Consider the following 22,818-nt stretch of genomic DNA (forward strand, 5'->3'; position numbering starts at 1 on the left):
ATAAAGGTAGCCAGGGAATTGGTGACATCAGCTAGACTTGGGCATCAAAGGTTAGAAGGGCTGGGCCTCCCTGGTGGTGCAAGGGATTAAGCACCTCACTATGAAGCAATCCGCAGCATGTTCGATCCCCGGCCGGCCAGTGAGCAACCCACAAGGTGCAGCAGACCTCTCCTGTCTTGCCCGCTGCTCCCCTCAGCAGTGTACTTCGGTCAATCTGCCTGTTCTATTCCCCACTCTGTCTCTGGTGAATCCTTTCACCCCCCCACACCTCTGGCCTGTACCCCAGCTCTTGTATGCATAAATAAAATATTAAAAAAAAATCTTAAAAAAGTTAGAAGAGCAATCCTGATGCTGAGAATGCATGAAAAAATGGTGAGGAAAAACAAACAAAGCATGTTAGGAAATACCAAATAGATCAGTTGTATCAAAATGTTTTTTGCTTTTATTTTTGAGGAAAGTGGTGATAAGTTTGGGAGAGTAGCTTGGGGGCAGGAATGATATTGTGGGATTTCTATAAAAAAATTCATAAATGTTGATTCACCTGGATCATCATGAGTAAGCTATAAATCTCATATACAACAGGTAAAGCTCAAATTTTAGGTCTCCTCATACCTGTGCAATGGAATCTTTTTTCTCCTTTGCTTTATTTAGATGTCCTTGGCATTTGACATTATGTAAATTTAAGGCAGACATGTTGACTTGACATATATTGTAAAACAATGAGCACCATATCATTAGCTAACACACTCATCATGCCATGTCATTATTTTTTTCATTGTGGTGAGAATATTTAAGATATACTCTCTTGGCCACTTTTAAGCATTTACCATAGTTCTAGTCACTAAAATCATCAGGTTATAATTAAAGTCCCCAAATTTAATCATCTTATAACTGGAAGTTTGTACCCTTGAACCAATATCAGATAATTTCCCTCATTTCCCAACTCTTGGCAACTGCCATTCTATTCTGTTTCTATGAATATGGCTTTTTAAAGATTATACACATAGGAAATCATACAATATTTGCTTTTATCATTTAGCATAATGCCATCAAGTTCCATCCATGTCACAAATAATAACATTTCCTTCTTCTTCATGGATGAATATTTCCTCTCTCTCTGTGTGTGTGTGTGTGTGTGTGTGTGTGTGTGTCACACCTTCTTTATCCATTCATTTGACAGACAGGTTGTTGTCATAACATGGATATTGTGACTAATACAACAATGTATATGACAGTACATATTTCTTTTTGTGACCCAGACATGGGATTGCTGCATCTGTTGAGCTATATGCTATATATCTATGGGTCCATTTTAAGTTATTTGAAGAACCTCCATGTTTTCCATAATGGCTATGCCAATCTACATTCCCACTAACAGTGCACAAAGTTTCCATTTTCTCCACATGCTAACCGCACATATCTTTTGTCATTTTGATGATGGCCATCCTAACAGGTGTGAAATGGTATCTCGCTGTGGTTTTGATTTGCATTTCCATTATGTCTCTGATGACTAGTAATGATGAGCACTTTTTCATGTGCCTTTCCTGGCCATTTATGCATCTTTTTTTTTTTTTTTAAAGATTTATTTATTTATGCATACAAGAACTGGAGTACAGGCCAGAGGTGTAGGGGGTAAGAGGATTCACCAGAGACAGAGTGGGGAACAGAACAGGCAGATCTACTGAAAAACTCTGCTGAGGGGAGCAGTGGGCAAGACAGGAGAGGTCTGCTGCACCATGTGGGTATCTCCCTGGTCAGGGATCAAACTCGTGTTGCAGAGGCTGTGGATAGCTTCATAGTGTTGCGTCTTAGCCCTTTGCGCCGCCAGGGAGGCCCCTTATCCATTTTTTTTTTTTGGGAAAATGTCCATGTAGTTCCTTTGGCCATTTTAAAATTGAATTATTTGGTTTTTTTTTTTTTTTTTGTTTTTGGTATTGTGTTGTATGATTTCCTTGCATGCTTTGGAAACTACCCCTTATCAGATCATTGGTTTGCAAATATTTTCTCTCCTTTATGTGTCTCCTTTTCATCTTGTTGATTATTTCTTTTGCTGCGCAGAAGCTTTTTAGTTTGATGTAACCCACTTGTTGAATTTTGCTTTTGTTACTTGTACTTTTGGTGTCATATCCAAAAAAGTCATTGCCAAAACCAATGTCAAGGAGATTTTCCCTGTTTTCATTTTCCCTAGGAATTTTTTATGGTTTCAGGTTTTGTTTAAATCTTTAATCCATTTCAAGGTAAAATTCTTCTGCATGTGGTTATCCAGAAAGCATCTATTGAAGAGACCATTCTTTCCCCATTGATTATTCGTGGCACTCTTCTGAAATAAGAGTTGATCATATATGCAAAGGCTTATTTCTGGGCTCTTGATTCTGCTCAATGGTTCTGTGTGTCTATTTTTTCTATGCCAGTACCATACTGTTTTGATTATTATGGATGTGCTGAGGAATTTGGCTTGCTTGTATTTTGTTGAGAATTTCGGCATCCATATTCATCAGGGATATTGGTCTGTGGATTTGTTCCCTCTTATATACTACCCTTATCTGGGGAATGCTGGAATTTAAAATGAGCTTGAGAGTGTTTTCCCTTGTTCATTTTTTGTGAGAAACTTTGAGAAGCATTGATTTTAATTCTTCTATATTAAACTGGACATCTTTCACCAGTGACACCATCTGTTGCTCAGCCTTTCTTTGTTGAGAGACTTGATTATTGATTGAATCTTCTTACTTATTACAGGCTTGTTCAGATTTTCTATTTCTTCTTGATTCAGTTTTGTTTAGTTGTATGTTTCTAGGAATTTATCCTTTCCTTACAGGTTTTCCAATTTATTGGTGTGTAATTGTTGACAGTAGTCTCTTAGGATATTTTGTATTTCTGTGGTATTAGTTGGTGGTATTAGTCTCTTTTTTAACTCTGATTTTACTTAAGTCCTCTCTTTTTTTCTTAGTTGGTCTAATTAAATGTTTGTCAATTTTATGTTTTTTTTTTAAGATTTATTTATTCATGCATACAAGAACAGGGGTACAGGCCAGAGGCGCGAGAGGGTGAGAGGATTCACCAGAGAGAGAGCAGGGAACAGAACAGGCAGACTGACTGAAACACACTGCTGAGGGAAGCAGTGGGCAAGACAGGAGAGGTCTGTCATGCCATGTGGGTATCTCGCCAGCCAGCAGAGATCAAACCCGTGCTGCAGAGGCTGCGGACAGCTTAACAGCACTGCGCTCAACCACCTGCGCCACCAAAGGAGGCCCAATTTTATGTTTTTTAAAAAAGAATTATTAGTTTTTTTCTTTCTTTTTTTTTTCAACATCACACCTTCAGAGAAGCTATCCTGCCTTTGTCTGTCCTGTGATCTTGTGCATTTTTGTCACACTATTCACATAAACCAAAACTACAATTTTTCACTTTCTCAATGTCTGCTTTGTCCACTAAAGTGCAAGCTTTGTGAAGGGAGGACTTCGTGTGTTGTCTCTGTGTATCTGCAACTCTTAGTACAACTCCCGATGGCTCAGTGCATACTTGGACGAGAAGGCAATATTCAGTGTGCTAGGCGGTCAGATGTGGAACGTTTAGTTCAGGAGTGAGGGTGGATCTTGGTACATTCATTGAGAATAAATATAGTTCACTTTGGGTTTGCCAGATCATTCCTGAGCTCTGCTCACAAACAAGTACATGCCAATTAATACCCAAGTCTTTTATGGCCTCTGAAAGCTTGAAAACCCCTGAAGACTCTTCTTGGAATAAAGTTATGTAAATATTTGGGATTCTCAAAGTGTGAATATTTACAATGTTTAAAATACTTTTCTAATTAACCATTTTATGAGATATCTTTACTTTCATGCTCACTTTTCTGGTTGCTTTTTTGCCAATGCCTTAGATAACCTTTCCTTTTAACTTTTCTCTGAAAGTGTTGTTAGTTAATACTAAGCCTAAAATTGGATTTACTGAGCACTGTAAATATGAGGCGATTATATCCTCGTCTGCAGGGTCTGAGTGCAAACATGGGTTTCCATCCACTCATGCGGCTCCTTGATCTTCCAGGTGACCCTGTTCCTGGACATGGCTCCTCTTTTGGGCTCTGGAGATTACCAAGCAGAGGAGGGAGGGCAAGTTCTACCCTCAAGGTCAGTGGCTACTCCACCTTTAAAGTAATGCAGTTACAGTGTGGGAGTGATGTCCAAGCCCCAGGATAACTTCTTAGTGCTGCAAACATATGGACTATTGCTGGGCCATAGACCCCAAAGAGCCACTAGCTTGTTGATTCATTCCACAGGCTGTGGAGCCAAATTGCCTGGTTTTGAATCTCAGCTCTTCCACTTGCAAGCAGGGTGACCTTAACAAATTGCTCAACCTCTCTGTACCTTGATTTCCTTTTCTCCCCAAAGGGGAAGATTCTACAGGGAGCTGTATTGTAAGGATTTAATGAGATAACATGCAGAAAGTACTTGAAAAAAAAGTCTGGCACATTAAGAACTCGATAAACATTACAGGTTGTTATTGTCATTATGGGTTGCGTTTATGGGAGTGGTTAATCCCTCCAAAGCCTTTCTGAGTTTCCTTTACTTACTGAAACTCATGTTTTGGTGATCAGTATTAAGATTTTACCCAGTCTCTGTTGCTTGTTAAATCTATCCTAATTTATGTTCCATGCCCTGCTTTTAACTGATAATTTTGCTTGTTAGAATTTCTTGCCTGTGACCTTGAATGATGTTTCTGGGATATGACTTTTTATATCACAGGTGAGAGGCAAAGAACACCTGTACTCTCCCTGGCCTTCTGGGGCCATCAGAATATGAGATCTTCCTTGAATAGCAAGGAGTGATGACGGCAAACCATTGTCCTTTGATGGATTTAACATGAATTTCTAAATCTTTGGTACTTACGTCAAAATCTAAATCTTTGGAGCTGAAATAATGTGGTGGTGGCAGAATGTGTCAATGAGGAAAATGACATGGCCTTATCTGGAAGGGGACTTCAGTCATCCTGATGGTTTTCAAAAGAAGGAAAGGGGACTAGGTTTTCAATAGAACCTCTGGTGATCTTAACACTCCTCTCCAAGTTCTGTTTACCCCACCATTGTCATTGCTTGGGTAGTAGCCTTGTATGGACAAACCCATTAGTTCCTTACACATAATTGGAACCAGATGCAAGTTTGGATTCTTTGCCCTTGCTTCTGCATATAGCAAATAACTCCATATTCATGCAGTGTTGCTATAATCCATAAAATAATCAGACATTTGCTGGTGGGCTGGAGGATAATTTGTCTGGTCTTAGCTTAGGCAGTTTAGTCAGTCCTTTGCTGCCGAGATGTTCTTTATTGTTTTTCAATTATCTTCAAGCATTCTTATACTGTCTGTCCTATGTTTCCATTTAAAATTTCACATTTTTCCAGGAGAATATCCTTCAGCTCATCATTTTGGTTGTCAGTGACTGGGATGAAGCATCGCTGGTGATAAACTAACACAGCTGAGGCACCCGGAAAATTTTTCAAGTGGCATTTACTGTGTATTGGGATTTACAGAATGGGGTATTGCTCTTCTTTAATAAATGGGATACACTGTGCTTTGGACATACTGTGAATGAAGAATTGCTGAAACTTCAGGGTTTTCTCAGAAATGTCACTGCTTAATGTACACATGTAGTAAGGATGTACAAGAAGAAAGAGAGTGAGTTTCATCCACCTCAGGCTCTACTCATGTTTGGATGATAAATTCTGGGGAATTTTTTCACTCTGGTACTGTGAAAACCCTTAGCTGCCACAGTTCTCTTAAAAATTCCCTGGCAGTCCTGGAGGCTAGGCAAGTTTTAGTTTCAAACAAGAATTTTGGTGTTTGTATCACTGAATCCTTTATTTAATTACTATAGCACATTGTTTAAATTGTTTTCTTTGGAAAAATGTGTTCAAATGAAGAGGAAATATTACGCCAAACTAGACAAAGTTTTGAGAGACTGAAAAGTCCATCCCTCCTTCCCCCAACTTCCCCCACCCTCCCAAAATTCTAAAGGCTTTGTGAAATCATCCTTCACACTGGTTAATTTTCTCAGAATGTGGTCTCATACAAGATCAGTTCCTCACTTGAGTTTGGTCTAAGAGTATTTTTATAAAACTAAGTCAGGTCCCAAATCAGGGCCTCCATAGAGCTCTAGCAAGGCCTTTTAGGAACATTAGAAATGAATGTTTATAAGCAAAGATTGTCAGTTCCCTTACTTATAAGATGTTAGATTTAAATACATATAGTCAGCATATTTTTTAGTGCTGGTAAAAAATTTATAGCACTTAGCTACAACAATGAACAAACTACAGAGAATTTAAGTAGTACACATTGTTGGTTAAATTCTGTTCTCCATTGCTTCCTCCCTCCCTCCCTTACTTTTTTCCCTCCCTTCTTCCTTTCTTGTTTGAAATCTTTCTCAGGGTGGGAGGGGTTGGTAGACTTACTGGTAGATTTGCAACTAAAAGAAAAAGTATTCTTTATTTGCTCTCAAAACATTTTGACATCAAATGAGTGGGGGTTTCCATACTAAGCAATTCTCTAGTTCTCTGTAGATACCAACTAAGTATCATACATATTTTTTAAATTTCACCTAATTGTTTATTTTTTCACACTGCAGGATTTCTCCCCTCAGGTGTGGTCTACTAGAGGTTTCCCATCTCCAAAGCAGCCATTGTCCTACACCACAGTCCATTGTGCTTGCCTCCCCCTGTCCTTCCCTCTACCCCTACTCCTCCTCCCACCGCCCTCCTGAATGCCTCAGATGTGTGGTGAGCTTTCAAGGGCTAGTCTTATAGTTTGTCTTTGATCCTTTGTTTGGTTTCTCCATATTCCATATGTAAGTGAAACCATCCAGTATCTATCTTTCTCCTTCTGACTTACTTTGCTTAGACTAATCCCTTCAGTTCCATCCATGTTGCTACAAATGGCATGCATTATCTTTTTTGATTACATCTGTCTGGGGCATCTAGATTACTTCCATATCTTGGCTATTGTAAATAGTGCTGCAATAAACATAGGAATGGAACTTTCCTTTCAAATTAGTGTTTTTGTTCTCTTTGGTTGTATACCTAGGAGCGGAATTGCTGGGTCACAGAATGGACCCATTTGTAGTCTTTTGAGGACTCTCCACACTTTTTTCCATAAGGTTTAGACTGGTGTAAATTTCTATCAGCAGTGTAGTAGGGTTGATTTTTCTCCACACCCTTGCCAGCACTTGTTGTTTCTGGTTTTTTGGTAATGGGCTATTTTCTCAGGTGTGAGGTGGTATCTCACTGGGTTCTGATTTGTTTCCCTGATGGTAAGTGATGATGAACATGCTTTCATATGTCTGTTAACCATCTGTATGTCTTCTTTGAAGAAGTGCCTATTTGGCCTTTCTGCCCATTTTTTGATTGGGTTGTTTTCTTTTGGTTGAGTTGTATGAACTCTTTGTAGATCTTTAATATCAATTCCTTGTCAGATATCTGGTGTGCAAGTATATTCTCCCATTTAGTAGGGTGTCTCTTTGTTTTGGTCACTGTCTGTTTTGTTGTACAGAAATTTTTTGTTTGATATAGTCCCAGTTCTTTATTTTCTCCTTTTTTTCCCCTTGCTGATAGAGAGTACACAAAGATCTTTCTGAAGTTTATTTCATGGAGTGTTTTTTTCTGTGTCCTTCTATGTATTTTATGATTTCAGGTCTCATATCCAAGTCTTTTACCCATTTTGAGTTGATTTTCCTGTATGGTGTGTGATAATGGTCCAGTTTCATTCTGTTGCATGTCCAATTTCCCCAGCACCATTTATTGAAGATTTCCTTGTTCCAGTGTATATGCTTTGCTCCTTTGTTATGGATTGGTTGTCCACAGATGTGTGGTTTTATTTCTGGGTTCTCAATTATATTCCATTGGTCTGTGTGTCTGTTTTGTTTCAGTACAATGCTGTTTTAATTATTATGGCTTTATAGTCTAGTTTGGAGCTGAGAAATATACCTCCATCTAAGAGTCAGGAAAGCTTTGACTTTTTTTTGTGATTCCATATAAATTTCACTAATCTTTGTTCTATTTCTGTGAAGAATATCACTGGGATTTTTATTGGGATTGCATTGAATCTACAAATTGCTCTGGTAGGATGGCCATTTTGACAATGTTAATTCTTCCAATCCATGAGAAGGGAATATCTTTTTATTTCTCTGTGTCTTCTTCTATTTTGTTTAACAATGTTTTATAGATTTTCTTGTATAAATCCTTCACCTCCTTTGATAGGTTTATTCCTACCTCCTTTGTTTAGGTTTATTTATTTATTTATTTTTGGGTGCAGTTGTAAATGGGATGGCTTTCTTAATTTTTCTTCTAGTTTTGTTATTTGCATGTAGAAAGGTAACTGATTTTAGTGTGTTGATTTTGTATCCTGCTGCTTTGCTGAAGTGATTTATTGTTTTATTGTTTTTCCATGGAGTCTTTAGGGTTCTCTGCGTATATTATCATATCATCTGCAAATGATAGCTTTACTTCTTCTTTCCCAATTTGGATTCCTTTTATTGCTTTCTGTTGTGTAAGTGTTTTAGCTAGGACTTCTAATATTATGTTGACTAGTAGTGGTGAGAGCGGACAGATCTTAGTGGAAAAGTTTTCAGTTTTTCATCACTGAAAATAATACTAGCTGTGGGTTTGTCAGATATGGCTTTTATTATGTTAAGATATGTTCCATTTATCCTGTTTTTTTTCTGATTTTTCATCATAAATGGATGGCTAAGTCTTATCAAATGCTTTCTTAAGATCTATTAATATGACCTTGTGGCTTTTGTTCTTTCCTTTTATTGATGTGGTGAATTATGTTGATTTATTTTCTGATATTGAACCATCCTTGTGTTCTTGGTATAAATCCCACTTGGCTATGGTGTATAATTCTTTTAATACATTATTTGACTTGTTTTTCTAAGATTTTATTGAGGATTTTTGCATCTGCATTCATTAGGGAGATTGGGTTTTAGTTTTCTTTCTTTGTGTTGTCTTTGGTTTTAATATTAGTTTTTTATTTATTATAATATTATTTTTTTTCCTGATCCTGTATTTGGGTCCTCTGTATTCCTCCTGTAAGTGAATTCATCTATATTTTTCTTTTTCCTTCTGGCTTATTTCACTGAGCAATATCCCTTCCTAGAACTTCTTTTGCTGTGTCCCATATATTGTGAAAAGTTGTGTTCTTGTGTGTGGTCAGTCCTGGGGAATGCCCCATGTACATTTGAGAAAACTATTTTGATCCAGATTTTTTAGCTTATAGTGCCCTATAAATGCCTATTAATCCCATACAGTCTAATTATTTGTTTAGGGCAGGTATGTCCTTATTTATTTTCTGTCTCTTTGATCTGTCCATTAGTGGAAGTGGGATGTTGAATTCTCCAACCACAATTCTATTTTCTCCAATGTCTATTTCAGATTTGATAGTAGTTGTCTGATGTATGTATTTTGGTGTTTTTGTTTGGTGAGTATATATTGATGGATGTTATATCTTCCTGTTGTATTGTTCCCTTGATCATCATATAGTATCCATCTCTTTCTCTTATTACCTTGATAAGGTGGAAGTCTAATTTAACTGATATAAGTATTGCTCTTCCTGCTTTGAAGTTTCAATCATATCACACGTTTTTTTTTTTTTTTAAATAGAAATGAACTATAGGATAGGCTCAATTATAGTCTTGATTAAATGGTTTGGGGTCCAGAGTGGAACCAGTGGGATTTAAATATGCTGGGTAGGAGCTGTGACCACTTCTAGCAGTCCATAAGCCCACCCTTTGTATGATTCTGAATCCTGGGTGGTTTTGGCTACATTTTTTCAGTTTGGGATAATTTTCTTACTTGGGAATATTGTACATTTCTTGAGTAAATTCATGGAAGTTATTTAAGTGTATTTGGTTCTTCTATTTTTTCACTTCAAGTAAAGGCACCTATGCTGGTAAACACAGCCAAACCTTGAGAAGTGATTGTAATGCTATGAGAGGTCAAAATAGGGTAGAGCCTCAAGATTCCACTGTGGGTTTAAGCAATGTTGGTGGCAGAAAGCTAAGAATATTTTTCATTTTCTTAAGCCAGTAGAATTCAATTATAACATGACTCACCACTGCATGGGTCCATTTGTGTCCTAGTCCTTGTGTGCATGTGTGGGTCTTGGGTTCTTTAGCAATTTAGCAAAATGTTTATGAAGTCAGGATACCATACTGAGTTCTGGGTCATGCATGCCAGTTAGGAGGTTTTTGGCTGTAAGTTAAAATATATTAACTGGGTACCAATAGTTGGGAGCAGTGGGCCTGGTCAAAGGTGAGTATAGGATCACTGGCATAGTTTAGAATTGCTGGTGCATAGTGATAATAAAAAACAGATGGACTTTTTGCTAGTTTTATTACTGTTTTTAAATTCTCTGCAGACCACACAATCCCTTACTGCCTGTATCAAGGGCCGACTGGCCCCACTACTACCACTACTTGGCATGCCACTTCAAACACCCAGATTAAAATGAGGAAAGTTCATTTCTGTATGAAATAAAGTTTGGAATCAGACAACTTCAGACAGGATCATGACAGCTTAATGATGTTAACAAGGGTTTTGGATTTTCTATTTGCCACTTCACTGAACATCCTGGCTAAGATAATAGGTTTGCCTCTCGAGGTCTAAGATGGGATTAAGTGGAGATCAGACACTGTATGGCCCAGAAAGAGTGGTTGTTCCTGCTAATGTTTTAAACAGGGGAGACAACTTTCTAGGAAGCCACTCCAGAAACTTTCTCAAAGATCCCATTGGCCAGGGTTGGGTCATATGGTCATGAACTAGTTAAGAGGTTGGCAAAGAGAGGATTTCCTTGCCACACAAGCTAAGAATGATTTTTTGCCTTCTTAAATAGTTGAAAAAATTCAAAAGGAAGATAACATGTTACAACATGAAAGTTAAAAACAACACACATTTCAATGTTCATAAATAAAGTGCTTTTGGAATACAACCATGTCCAATTATTTTTGTGTTGGACTGATTTTGATCTGCAGAGGTTAAGACCACTGTACAGAGATGGAATGTCCCTGCAAAGCTGAAAATAATTACCACCTGCTCTTTATAGAAAGAGTTTGCTTTCTATAAAGGGCAAAGAGGACCTGGCATCTGTAGCCTCTGTGGTAGGTGCTTTAGAGAGGTTTGGGTGACTTGGTGAAGTCTTACAGCAAATGGTAAGATTCTGAAGATGGAACTGTTTTTTTGCACCTTCATCTGTGTTGTTCGTCAACTGAACTTTGAACAATGGGGTGGCCTTGTTCTGTGAGGTAGCATGAGTAGAGCTCAGAGCTCGGAGAGTACATGGAAAAGCTGAGCCTGATGCAGTTGGAAATAAATCCTACAGGACATTAGTTGTGTGGTGGTCTTTGAATACTAGGCTAGAAAGAACTGTATTCTGTTGAAATGGAAGGATTTTCAGGAGGATTTGTGCTGTTTTGAGACTAAAACTGAGAAGACTGAGGAAGGGATAGATGGGATAAATGTTGGATATGACATGGCTGATTTTTTAAAAAAAATTATTTTTTAAACAATATTTTCTTCCCCCCTATCCCCTCAGATTGAGTCCCCATAGAATTTCTTTCCCCAAGGCACCCGTGCACCATCACCACAGTCTCCTGTGCTCCTCCCTCCCTCCCTCTGATCCCTCTCCCTCCTCTTCCTCTGCAGTATGTCTCTGATTTGTAATTGTCTGTTTTTTGTTTTGTTGTGTTTTATACTGTTATTATTATTTTTTACATTGATGTCTTATTTGATTCCCCTATAGTCCTGTTATAAGTGGAACCATCTGATATTTTTCTTTTTCTTCTGGCTTATTTCACTGAGCATAATTCCTTCTAGCTCCATCCATGTTGCTGCAAATGACATGAGTTCATCTTTTTTGATTGCTGAATAATATTTCATTCTGTATATATATACCACATCTTCTTGATCCAGTCATCTATTTTTGGGCATTTGGGTTGTTTCCAGGTTTTACCTATTGTAAATAGTGCTGCAATAAACATAGGTGTACAGGTGTTCTTTTGAATCAATGTTTTTGTGTCCTTTGGGTAGTTCCCTAATAGTGGAATTGGGGTCATAGGGTAGCTCTATTTTTAGTAGACTGAGGAAACTCCAGACAGCTTTCCATAGTGGTTGGACCATTTTGCACTCCCACCAGCCATGTAGGAGAGTTCATTTTTCACCGCATCCTTGCCAACATTTGTTGTTGCTTGTTTTTTTGATATGTGCCATTCTTACTGGTGGAAGGTTGTATCTCCTTGTGGTTTTGATTTGCATTTCCTCTTTGGAGAAATGTCTTTTAAGTTCTTCTGCCCATTTCTTGACTGGATTATTTATTTTGTTTTTGTCGAGCCATGTGATTTCTTTGTATATCTTTGTGATCAGTCCCTTATCAGTTGGATGGAGTGCAAAGATTTTTTTTCCCAACCAGTGAGGTGTCTCTTTGTTTTGGTTAATGTCTCTTTGGCTGTATAGAAGCTTTTCAGTTTGATATAATCCCAGGTGTTTATAATCCAGTTGTTTAAAGGCAACTTTACTCTCACTGCTTTGGGTGATGAGTCTTTAAAGATGGTATTGCATGTATGTCTTGTAGTGTTTTACCTATATTTTCTACATATTTTATGGTTTCAGGTCTTCTGTCTAGTTCTTTTATCCATTTTGAGTTGATTTTTTTATGCATGGTGAGAGGTGGTCTAGTTTCATTTTCTTGCATGTGGAGGTCCAGTTTTCCCAGCACCATTTATTGAACAAACTGTCCGACATGTCTGATTTTTAATAGAGGTTATCTCCATCATCTAATTACATGTAAAGGTATCTCACCAATGTTGGCATAGAACCCAGAAGGTGAAATGTGGCAAAATAAGCTTGAAGCCATATTTTGTTTGTCTTCAAAATGGAGTAATTTTGAATTTTATCTGTAGAACTGAAATGGAGACTCCCTGATCAAGACCCCAGATTTATGAATCTTATTTGAGATGGACTGGTTGATCTGCAGCTATTCTTAAAGCTTTAGACACATTTTTCAAAATGGAGTAACCCATTCAAAATGAGAAGACTGTTCGTATAAATATGGGTTCCTACTTTCTTTCAAATAAATAAGAATATTTGATGACTAGTTCCATATTTCTACATGAGAAAAACTGGCTAAAGTTGAGTTGGGACTGATGTTTTTAGATTCTCCATAGTCTGTACCACTATTTATTATTATGGAGGTCAAGTGAGAGTTGCTATTTGTCATTACTGTTTTAGTGAGGGTAATGCTAGATACTGTATCGGACCCTGCTATTCAGTAATATATAGACTGTATCACCTATCATGTTATAAGCCAATGTCCCCACCCTATCATAGTGACATAGGTTCCTCCATCTCAAGACTCAGTCATCTGAACCTTGGAGTCCTAGACTTGAAATTGGTCAGCAGGGAAGAGAGGGAGGAGTAGCATGTGTCACTACTACCCCTATCCCATTGGCAAGAACCAGTTAATGACCCCACTTCATTTCAAAGGAGCAAGAAAAAGTATTCCATGTAGCCACTTTTCAGCAATAATTGTATGATGGACACAAGAGTATGGATTTAATGGGCAGTTAGTTCATCTGTGCTAAAACACCTTTTCTCTGTTTTTCTCATAGTAAAGGATTTACCATGAGATTTTTATTACACGTGACTGACCTGTTTTATATTACTTAATAAGTGCTCATGGCAATTGGATTTTTGACCCCCTGGCCTGTGACTAATACATTACTTTAGAACAACAGTTTAATGACTATGAAGTGTCCCAGATGGGAATGGTTTGCTGAATTAATATTGATGTCTGGTTGCTATATGCATATGTCGACCATTTCAGCCTTTCTACCAGCTTCCTCCAGTTAGACATTTTATTTTATTTTTTGTTATCTCTGGTTATATGACAGACTACTAAAAAACCTTATAGCATAAAGACACCCACTCATTTTATTTTATTTTTTTAATGATTTCTGTATTTATGCATACAAGAACTGGGGTACAGGCCAGAGGTGGGGGTGATGAGAGGATTCACCAGAGATAGCCACTTATTTTGTTATGTTTGTAGATTCTCTGGGTCAGGAATTTGGACAAACATAGCAGGAATAGTTTGGCTTTTCTCCTCAGTGAGTATGGACTCAGTTGGAAAGTCTTGAACATCTGGGGGTTGTTTCAAGTGGCTGGGAGATGGAATCATCTTCACACACTTACATGTGTGTGAAGTCTAGGTTAGTTGGGACTGTCGAAAGAGGCGCTTCACATGGTTTGGGCATCCCCACAGTGTGGCAGCCTCAAGATAGTCGGACTTCTTATATGGTGGCTCGGGATTCTAGAACAAGTTTCCAGCAAACAAAGGAGAAACTCCATCACCTTTTAAGCCTTAGCATTGGAAGTCACATAGCATCACTTTGGTAGACTACTGATCAATCACAGCCAACCTGATTCAAGGAGAGGGGACTTCTTGTTGGGAGAAACATAAAATACTTGAGGTCATGTATTAAAAATGGATACAGATAGATACCCTTATTGACATTCTAGTACATATAGCAAAAGCACAAATGCAGTTAGCAGTAGAATATTCTTGCCTCTAACCACCGGGCTATACATTAGGTCTTTCTGACTCATTCTCTCAGTGATGAATGTTTAGATTGTTTCTGGTTTTCTCTAGTACAAAGTAGTCAAGAACATCTTAGTTCACGCTCTTTGGGCACATGTGTGTTTTTCTCTAGAATAGATTGGTAGTAATGAAATAGTTGAATGTATAGGCACATTTAAAATTGTGGTAATTTGCTGTATTTCTTTCCCCCTATGTATAAAAGACTAAAACTTAACACTTCTTCTGCACTGTATGAGAATGGTTGTTTCTTATAGCACCTTAAACACTTGAAATCATCAATTTTTAAAAATTTTTTCCCAAGCTGATATGCAAAAAATTGATTATCTTTTTGTTTTTATGTCTTTCTTTTATCATTAATAAGATTCACTATCTTTTTATTGAATATCACCATCCATTTATTCACAGTTGTAATTCTTCTTCTGAAGATTGCCTAATCATAGTTTTTGCTCATTTAACTTTTTGAAATATGGGCCTCTTGTAGATTTGATCTATCAATATATATTTTTGGATGATAATCTTTTATTTAGTACATAGTATATTCTTTATTTCAAAATGCTGTTTTTCTTTCAGTTTTGTCATGCAGAATTTAATATTTTTGTCACCAAAACTAATATAAGCTGTTTCAATTTATTTCTCAAACCATTATGTCTAAAACTACATTTCCCATTGCTTCCCTGGTTGCCTTCTCTTAACCATTCACTCATTTCTCCATTCATCATCCAATTCAACAAATGTTGCATGCCAAGGGGACACAAGTTTTGTTTTGGTTACTTTCGTGAACCAGGCAGACTTCATGGCCAGAGATTTTGTATATTTTTTAAAAGCAAGAGTGAAGTTCAAAGAGATCTTTTAAAATGCAATTACCATGCACTTCACTTAGAAGCAGAAAACAATAGATTGTTAAGATTCTGTCTTTGTAAGTTCCTGCACAGAAACTTCATTTCAAATTATTAAGTGTATTGCCTTAGGATAAGCTTCTTAACCCTGACGTTGTCAAACTTTATTTGGTTCTCTTTACTCCTCTAATCTCCAAACCAGACCTCATTTCAGCCCACAGAGACCTCATTTTTTATTGTGAGCACAGTAAGAGTAGGAGGCATGTGGAAGGAATGGTGCAACCTTTTGCAGAACCTTAGGGCAGGTGTTACCTCACTATGGTAGACGTGATTCCTTAATCCTCCCCATGTTGGGGGATGAGTTGGGAAGCAAACTTACAGGAAACTATCAGTTTGAAAAATGAGGTTTCTTTCCTTCCTTAGTGGGACTCCTTTCCATGCTTCTTCCTTTTCTTGACCTTCCCATTGCTCCTGTCAAGTTAGCGAACACATTACTTTATGTTCATTCTATGTACCTCCCCCCCCCAACACACACCTTCCAGCTTCTATGGTTATCCTTTGGGGAGCTCACAGCAATGTTCCATTGTGGAGCAGTTGACAACATGGAACCTGGACTCACTCAAACCCATGAATTTTCCTTCCTGAAACTTTAGGATGCCACAGAGTCCCACAGCTGATTTCATAAATTTGGTGTCACATTGTAAATCAAGCAGCTGCAGAGTGACCATAACATCTGCCTGGTTCTGCTATTCTCTTTATACCAAAAGAAAACCAACTCCAAATAGGTGAGTAAAACATGCACATTACCAATAAGTGCCTCTTTTATTCTTCCCTGGCATGAATCAGAACTATCAGGATCTTTTGCTTCCTGATAATAACATCTTAACACACACATGCACATACATGCTTATCATTATTTCATGGAATTCTGCTTGTAGGAGTAGGTATTAGGAAAAGAAAATGGCTAAGTAGTATCTTGAAGTTTATTGGAGTTATTGGGATCTCTATTGATCTTTAGCAATTTTAAGGTGTTGGGAGCAATGCTAAAAAAATAACTAAAGAAGGCATAAGATGAGAACTGTTAGCTATGATGCTAGGTTGGTCATTGGAGGCCATTTTCTTTAACAAGATTTTACTTATTTCTCTTTCTCATAAACTAGTCTATTAGGCTATGCTATGATCTGGTAACAAAAATTCCCTTCTCTCCCCTAATTTCAGCAACAACACTACAGAGGTTTATTTGTGACTTATGCAAGCTTGATTAAGATCAGGTGATTTTCTTCGTCATTTGATCTCCATGCTTGGGGAACAGTAGGAGAGTACCAGAGAATTGCAAATAGCCCTTGAGTTACTTCTACGAGTGCCATATGTTACTTCTTATTGTCATGTGGCCACACTCATTGCAAGGGGGTCTGGAAATGTCTCTGATACTCCTTGTTATACTTAATTCTTAACTTTTTTTAAAAAAAGATTTTATTTATTTATTTATACAAGAACCTGGGTACAGGCCAGATGCGTGGAAGGGTGAGAGGATTCACCAGAGACAGAGCAGGGAACAGAACAGGCAACTGACGAAGTACACTGCTGAGGGGGATAGCAGGCACGACAGGAGAGGTCTCAGCGCCATGTGGGACCCTCGCCGGCCAGCTGGGATCAAACCAGCCTGCAGAGGCTGTGGACAGCTTCACAATGCAGAGCTCAACCGCTGTGCCGCCAGGGGAGGTCCAATTCTTAACTTTTGATTTAGCAACTTTCCCTTTCTTTCTCTCTATGTTTCACTTCTGCTACCAATAACCATAACAATATGCTAAAATCAAATCTTAAATGAAAGGTAGAAAGTCGATGCAACTTACAAGGCGTGTTAAGAACGGTATTTTTATACTTAACAGATCTATATAAATGAAGTTATTCTAATGAGAAACACAGGTTTTGAATGAAACTCTCTTAGCCCAACTGATCTTCAGCCCCTAACAAGTTTCTGTAGTAGAGAGATTGGTCTGCAGTTGAATCATAATCTTACTGTACTCACCCCCTGAGCTACCAGGTCAGTCACCTGGGGTTCTAATTAAATATACAGATCCCTGGGACATCTACTAATCTACTTAAACCAGAATTTTACTGAGGGCTTAGTTTGAAAGAATTCCTCAGATGATTTCAATAAACACTGAAATCAAAGAAGGCTAATTTGTGTGGAACCTACTTTAAATCAAGCCACTGCCTCTTGTCTCTGCCATGTTGGAAAATTTGGTGAGTTGCTGAGTGCAGTCAGACTTGGCAGTTTTCTGTTTTTTCTTTATCATTTACTGAAAGAAACAGACACCTGCTGATTGTTACGACACACTCTGCAGTCCTCTGTCTGAACACCCTTGTCAACCAACCATAAAAAGACAAAGGGACTTAAGAACCAAATGTTTCAAAACGAGTGGCCCAAGCCAGACCACTTTCCTGCTTACCTTTGAAAAATTCCCCATTCTCTGCCCCTAGTGGAACACATGGGGAATGCCCCTTGGTGGCGGAGCAGGATCGAAATCCCTATTCTTGGGCTTCCCTGGTGGCACAAGGGTTAAGATGCAACCTATGAAGCTATCCACAGCTGCAGCATGAGTTCGATCCCTGGCCAGGGAGCTACCCACATGGCACAACAGACCTCTCCTGTCTCGCTGCTCCCCTCAACAATGTATTTCACTCGATCTGCCTGTTCTGCTCCCCACTCTGTCTCTAGTGAATCCTCTCACCCCCCCACACCTCTGGCCTGTACCCCAGCTCTTGTATGCATAAATAAATCTTAAAAAAAAGCAAAATCCCTATTTTAGAATAAATGCTTTCTTGATTATATTATAGCCTGACAATTTTTTTCAGTCAACAATTGTGTTAATTCTCCCAAGAGCATTTGTGTATTTTAAAATGATAGCTGAAAGAAGAAAATGTTTCATTGGAATGAGTGATACACTAAAAGTAGATATTCAAACATCAGTGGTTAGTAGTGAAAGTCTCCCTATATTGGGTCATGCTTTTCAAGTTTATTCATTTATGTAAAGTTGGCACATACATTCATTTGCATTGTTTTGCTGTTTCTTTAAAAGTCTCCTTCAGATATTCTATTGTATTTTTGTGTTGTACCTATTGGGTTTCCCTTACAGGGGACAATTTCCAATTTTGGCTTTTCATTTTTTGTTGTGATTTCATCTTCAGGGAGGACAACTTTTGTTCCTATGACTGTCTCTGATCAGTGAAAAATAGAAACAGTAGATTTTACCCGGTTCTACAAGGTTTACAGTGGGTTCACTTGCTTATGACCATTATTGCAAGTTTGGTCTCTTTGTACCATGCAGGGAAGGTTATGCTTGGGATCCCCAATTCACACATGGTACAGGTATATAGATTTTTGTTACATACTTCCAACACCATGGGGCAAAGATACACTTCCCTTCAACCTACCTATAATGGCTTTTGCTTTTCCCCCCACATCATTCTTCTCAAAGTCAATAGTCCTTCCAGAATCTGGCTCAAGTTTCATATCTCACCCCTTCAGATTCCTAGATCTTCACTGACACCCCCTTCCTCAGGAAAGGAATACCATCTCCAAGATGCGCTCTGTAGATTTTACTTTCTCCTTTTATTTCCTGGTACATGAGGATATTAAAATATTTATTTTGGATTTAGCTGAGAATTTTTTTTAAACGGTGATGTTTTATCCACTATGTGTTTAGAGCTGGGGGGGGGGGTGGACACATACCCTAGTGCACTTTAGTCTGCCATTTCCCTGAAGCCTGACAAGGGTTTGGGTGAACCATGTCTTCTGCAGATGCTTCCTTTGTTAATTTGGTGACATCACTGTTGTTTGTTTTGGTGAATCCCCTGCTCTTGAACACTACTTGATGTTAAAAGTCTTATTTCATGCAGAAAACAGACCATTAATGGAAATTAGTTTACTTTCCTCATAAAGTTGTCATCATACTATGTTGTAGTCAGTTCCAGACGGCTTGTCTTCCACACCATAGGCTTCTGGGGCCAGAGAACCCATTAACTTTTGCATCCCCATTGCTGGCACAATGCCTAGTACACAGAGTTGGACAGAAATTGCTTGTATTATTGGCTATTAGGACAGGAAACCTTACCAGTGATGATGACGACAATGATGACGTGGTGACAATTATGGTGCTGATGGTGCTGCTGATGTATGCTACCACACAAGAAGGGCCTCTCACAGAATCCTGGTTCTGATGTGAATGGTTAGAATTTCCTTCTCTGTATATTGGATTTTTAAGTGCTATTAATGGCTATTAACTAGTCTGTAGATTGACACCTCCTCCCTGCCTGGATGCACGACAGCTATTAGTTGCAGAGAATAGCCTCCCTGAGGGATGGAAAATACATAAAAATGCAGGGAGGGACTTGTCTTCTTTCCTCAGGGATGACCTCTTGTCCCCAAGTACATGCACAGAGGCCATCTGTCACGGCTCTGCTTGCCCACCTGCCTCACTCGCAACTCTTTCCCTCTTTTCTCTCCCTTTTACCATTAAAGGTGAAAGTGCCTGACAGATAAACCATAGTAATTTATCAAAAATTAATATTTGTTGAGTGAATCATTTTAACTGTCCTTAAAGGGTAGAAATGGTTTCATACAGAGGCAGGCTCTAATGTAACAAATGATAGTGACTAGCATTTACCGAGCACATTGTTGTCCACCTGGTGCCACTGCGGAGTATTTTACACCTACACAATCAACTCATCATGGAAATGACCTCTGAGATAGGGGACAGGCTCACTCTTACTCACCCAAGGCGGAGAGTAGTTCACTCTAGATCACATGTCCTGTACATGGTAGAGGGGAGCTCCCTGTCCAGACTGCTATAAAGCCTATTCTGATCTTTGGAAACAGTACAGGTATCACCAGCTTTTTGAAAGTTCAAGTTAAGTCCACTTTGCTTTTCTGAAAGACCTACATTAGTATGAGTACCACTCACTGGAAGGCATTCAAAGAGGAATTTTGCTTTTACAATGAAGTCAAAAAGTGAATCTTGCGTTGGGTGATTTTCGCAGCAACTGTAATGGAGGCCACGCATACCCTGAGCAGCGAGTTTGGCTCTGCCAAGCTCCTTCCTGGGAACTGCTACATGCGGATTATGTATGTATCCTATCATTCCTGTTTTTACTAATGTGAATGCTGTTTTCAGTTTCATGTGTTACTTGTTCTACTGATATATAGCCAGTACTCATCTGGTAAAGAAACCCTCCACATTGAAGTGTCCATCAGGCCTAATCATGCAATTGGATTCCTTGTTTTTTAGTCAAGAGCAATAGAGGGATAAATCATGCTGAGACCCACACCCTCTTTTGGGCTGGCAGTTCAGGAAGGAGGAAGGGAACCAAAGCTGTTGGGTTTTCTATGGCAAGTGTGAGTCTGAAAGCTTAGAACATTGTCAATGACTAGCAGTTTAACTATCTTGGACTTCTCTCTGGTTTCTAGATGATAAGCATTATATTTTGAATGCATACTGATATTAGCATTAACAATATGACTATTAATGTTAGAAACAGAAGGTCTCATCTGAAAACCAGAATACTGAAATTAAATTTCCTTAATGATCCAATATCATTTTTGAGATACAAGTAAGTCTGTTTTACAGTAAAAGAAAAAAGAAAAAAGAAAGCAAAAAGAAACAGAGACAGAGAAAATGTTAACCTTAATACAGGCTCCAAAGAACTTGGCAGTTTCCGCGTGTGAGCTGTCTAGCACCACAGAGAAAGCTTGGCGAAGGCAACACTCTCAGCAAGAGACAGTGCTCACCCACTCTGCCTGTGCTGGGGTGAGAGTCTAGACTATAATCACGTGTGTGTGTTGGGGTTCACTGAACTTGATAGCGTTTCATTATAGTACCTGGTGGCTGTATGTAGATGTAAATGAATAATAGGCAGGCTCCCAGAAATTTCTTTGTAAAAAATGTGAACATGTACTCTTTGTCCCTACTTCAGGCTTATCTTCTTCCTATTGACTGAAATTTTAAAAATGGTCACAGATCCAGCAGCCATCTTGGAAAGTGAGATGAACCATGATGGAACAAAAAGAAAGATCCTGGGTCCTTATCCTCATGGAGTTCTATATTGGATCTGGATTGCTTTGACTTAGACAAGAAAACATGTGCTTTTAGGTGATTTAAGTTAATTTGGGTTTTATCCCATTTGCAGTTGAACTTAATTGTAGATGAGCCATCCTGTACTAGGTAATGCCCAATGAACACTAATCAGTGTGAGTTTGAGAAAAGCAAAGCCTACTAAAGGATTCACTATTTTTTGCAATTAGCAGTTCAGACAGCTTTGCTCAGACATCCAGTCTGAGCAATGGTGGGAACGCTCATGGTGCGTGAGCACTTCTACTCAAGTTCTTTGTCTCAGAGTCCTTCCCATTATAACAGAGAAAGGAGAATAAAGACTTTGCCACTTTTCTGTGGTGACTATTTATTTGCCTTTTGCTGGGACCCTTTACTGCTTTATCTGAGACCGGTAAGTTCCTGATTGTTCCATCAGGAACATGATGTGTAAGATAAGAATTTGGTAGGTCTGCCCCTTGTAATACAGCAGAGTACCAGAAAGGTCTAGGTGATGTTGGTGACCTTGATTCTGTTTCTTTTTCTCCAGAGGGAAAAATTGTAGTGGGTAAAGATTATGAGGATAGAAGGGCAAGGCAATGCTCTGGGACAAATTCCACTTTAATTTTTGAAAACAAACATGTCTCGCACCTCCCCTGGTGGCGCAGGCGGTTGAGCACAGTGCTGTGAAGCTGTCTGCAGCCTCTGCAGTACCAGTTCGATCCTGGCCTGCCGGTGAGCGTCCCACATGGCGATGCAGACCTCTCCTGTTCTCGCCTGCTGTTCCTCTCAGCAGTGTATTTCGTCAGTCTGTCTGTTCTGTTCCCTGCTCTGTCTCTGGTGAATCCTCTCGCCCTCCCATGTATCTGGTCTGTACCCTGGTTCTTGTATGAATAAATAAATCTTAAAAAAAAAAGAAGAAAAATGCCTCTCTTCTAGACTAGGCGGCTCTGTTAAGTGTGTCTAGGATAGGGTGAATGGAATTAAAGTCCATGAATGTTTCAGGAACAGCAAAATTGCAAAATACCAGGAGATGGCAATTACCCAGAAGGATTTGCAATTACTTGCAATGAGAGCAGGGGGTCTTATGACTGTCCCTTTGGGCCAGGATGTAGCTGCTTCCTCCTAATGAATGTGATAGAATCTCCTGTGGCTTGGTTCTAAGACAACTCCTGTTTAGAAGCTGATAATGTATTTGCAAAAATGTTTCTAATTTTTGAAAAATGAGGATATAGCGCTAGGATCTTGAAGTGGTTTCTTAAC

Source organism: Talpa europaea, assembly GCF_964194135.1.
Source record: "Talpa europaea genome assembly, chromosome: 7".
Lineage (NCBI taxonomy): Eukaryota > Metazoa > Chordata > Mammalia > Eulipotyphla > Talpidae > Talpa > Talpa europaea.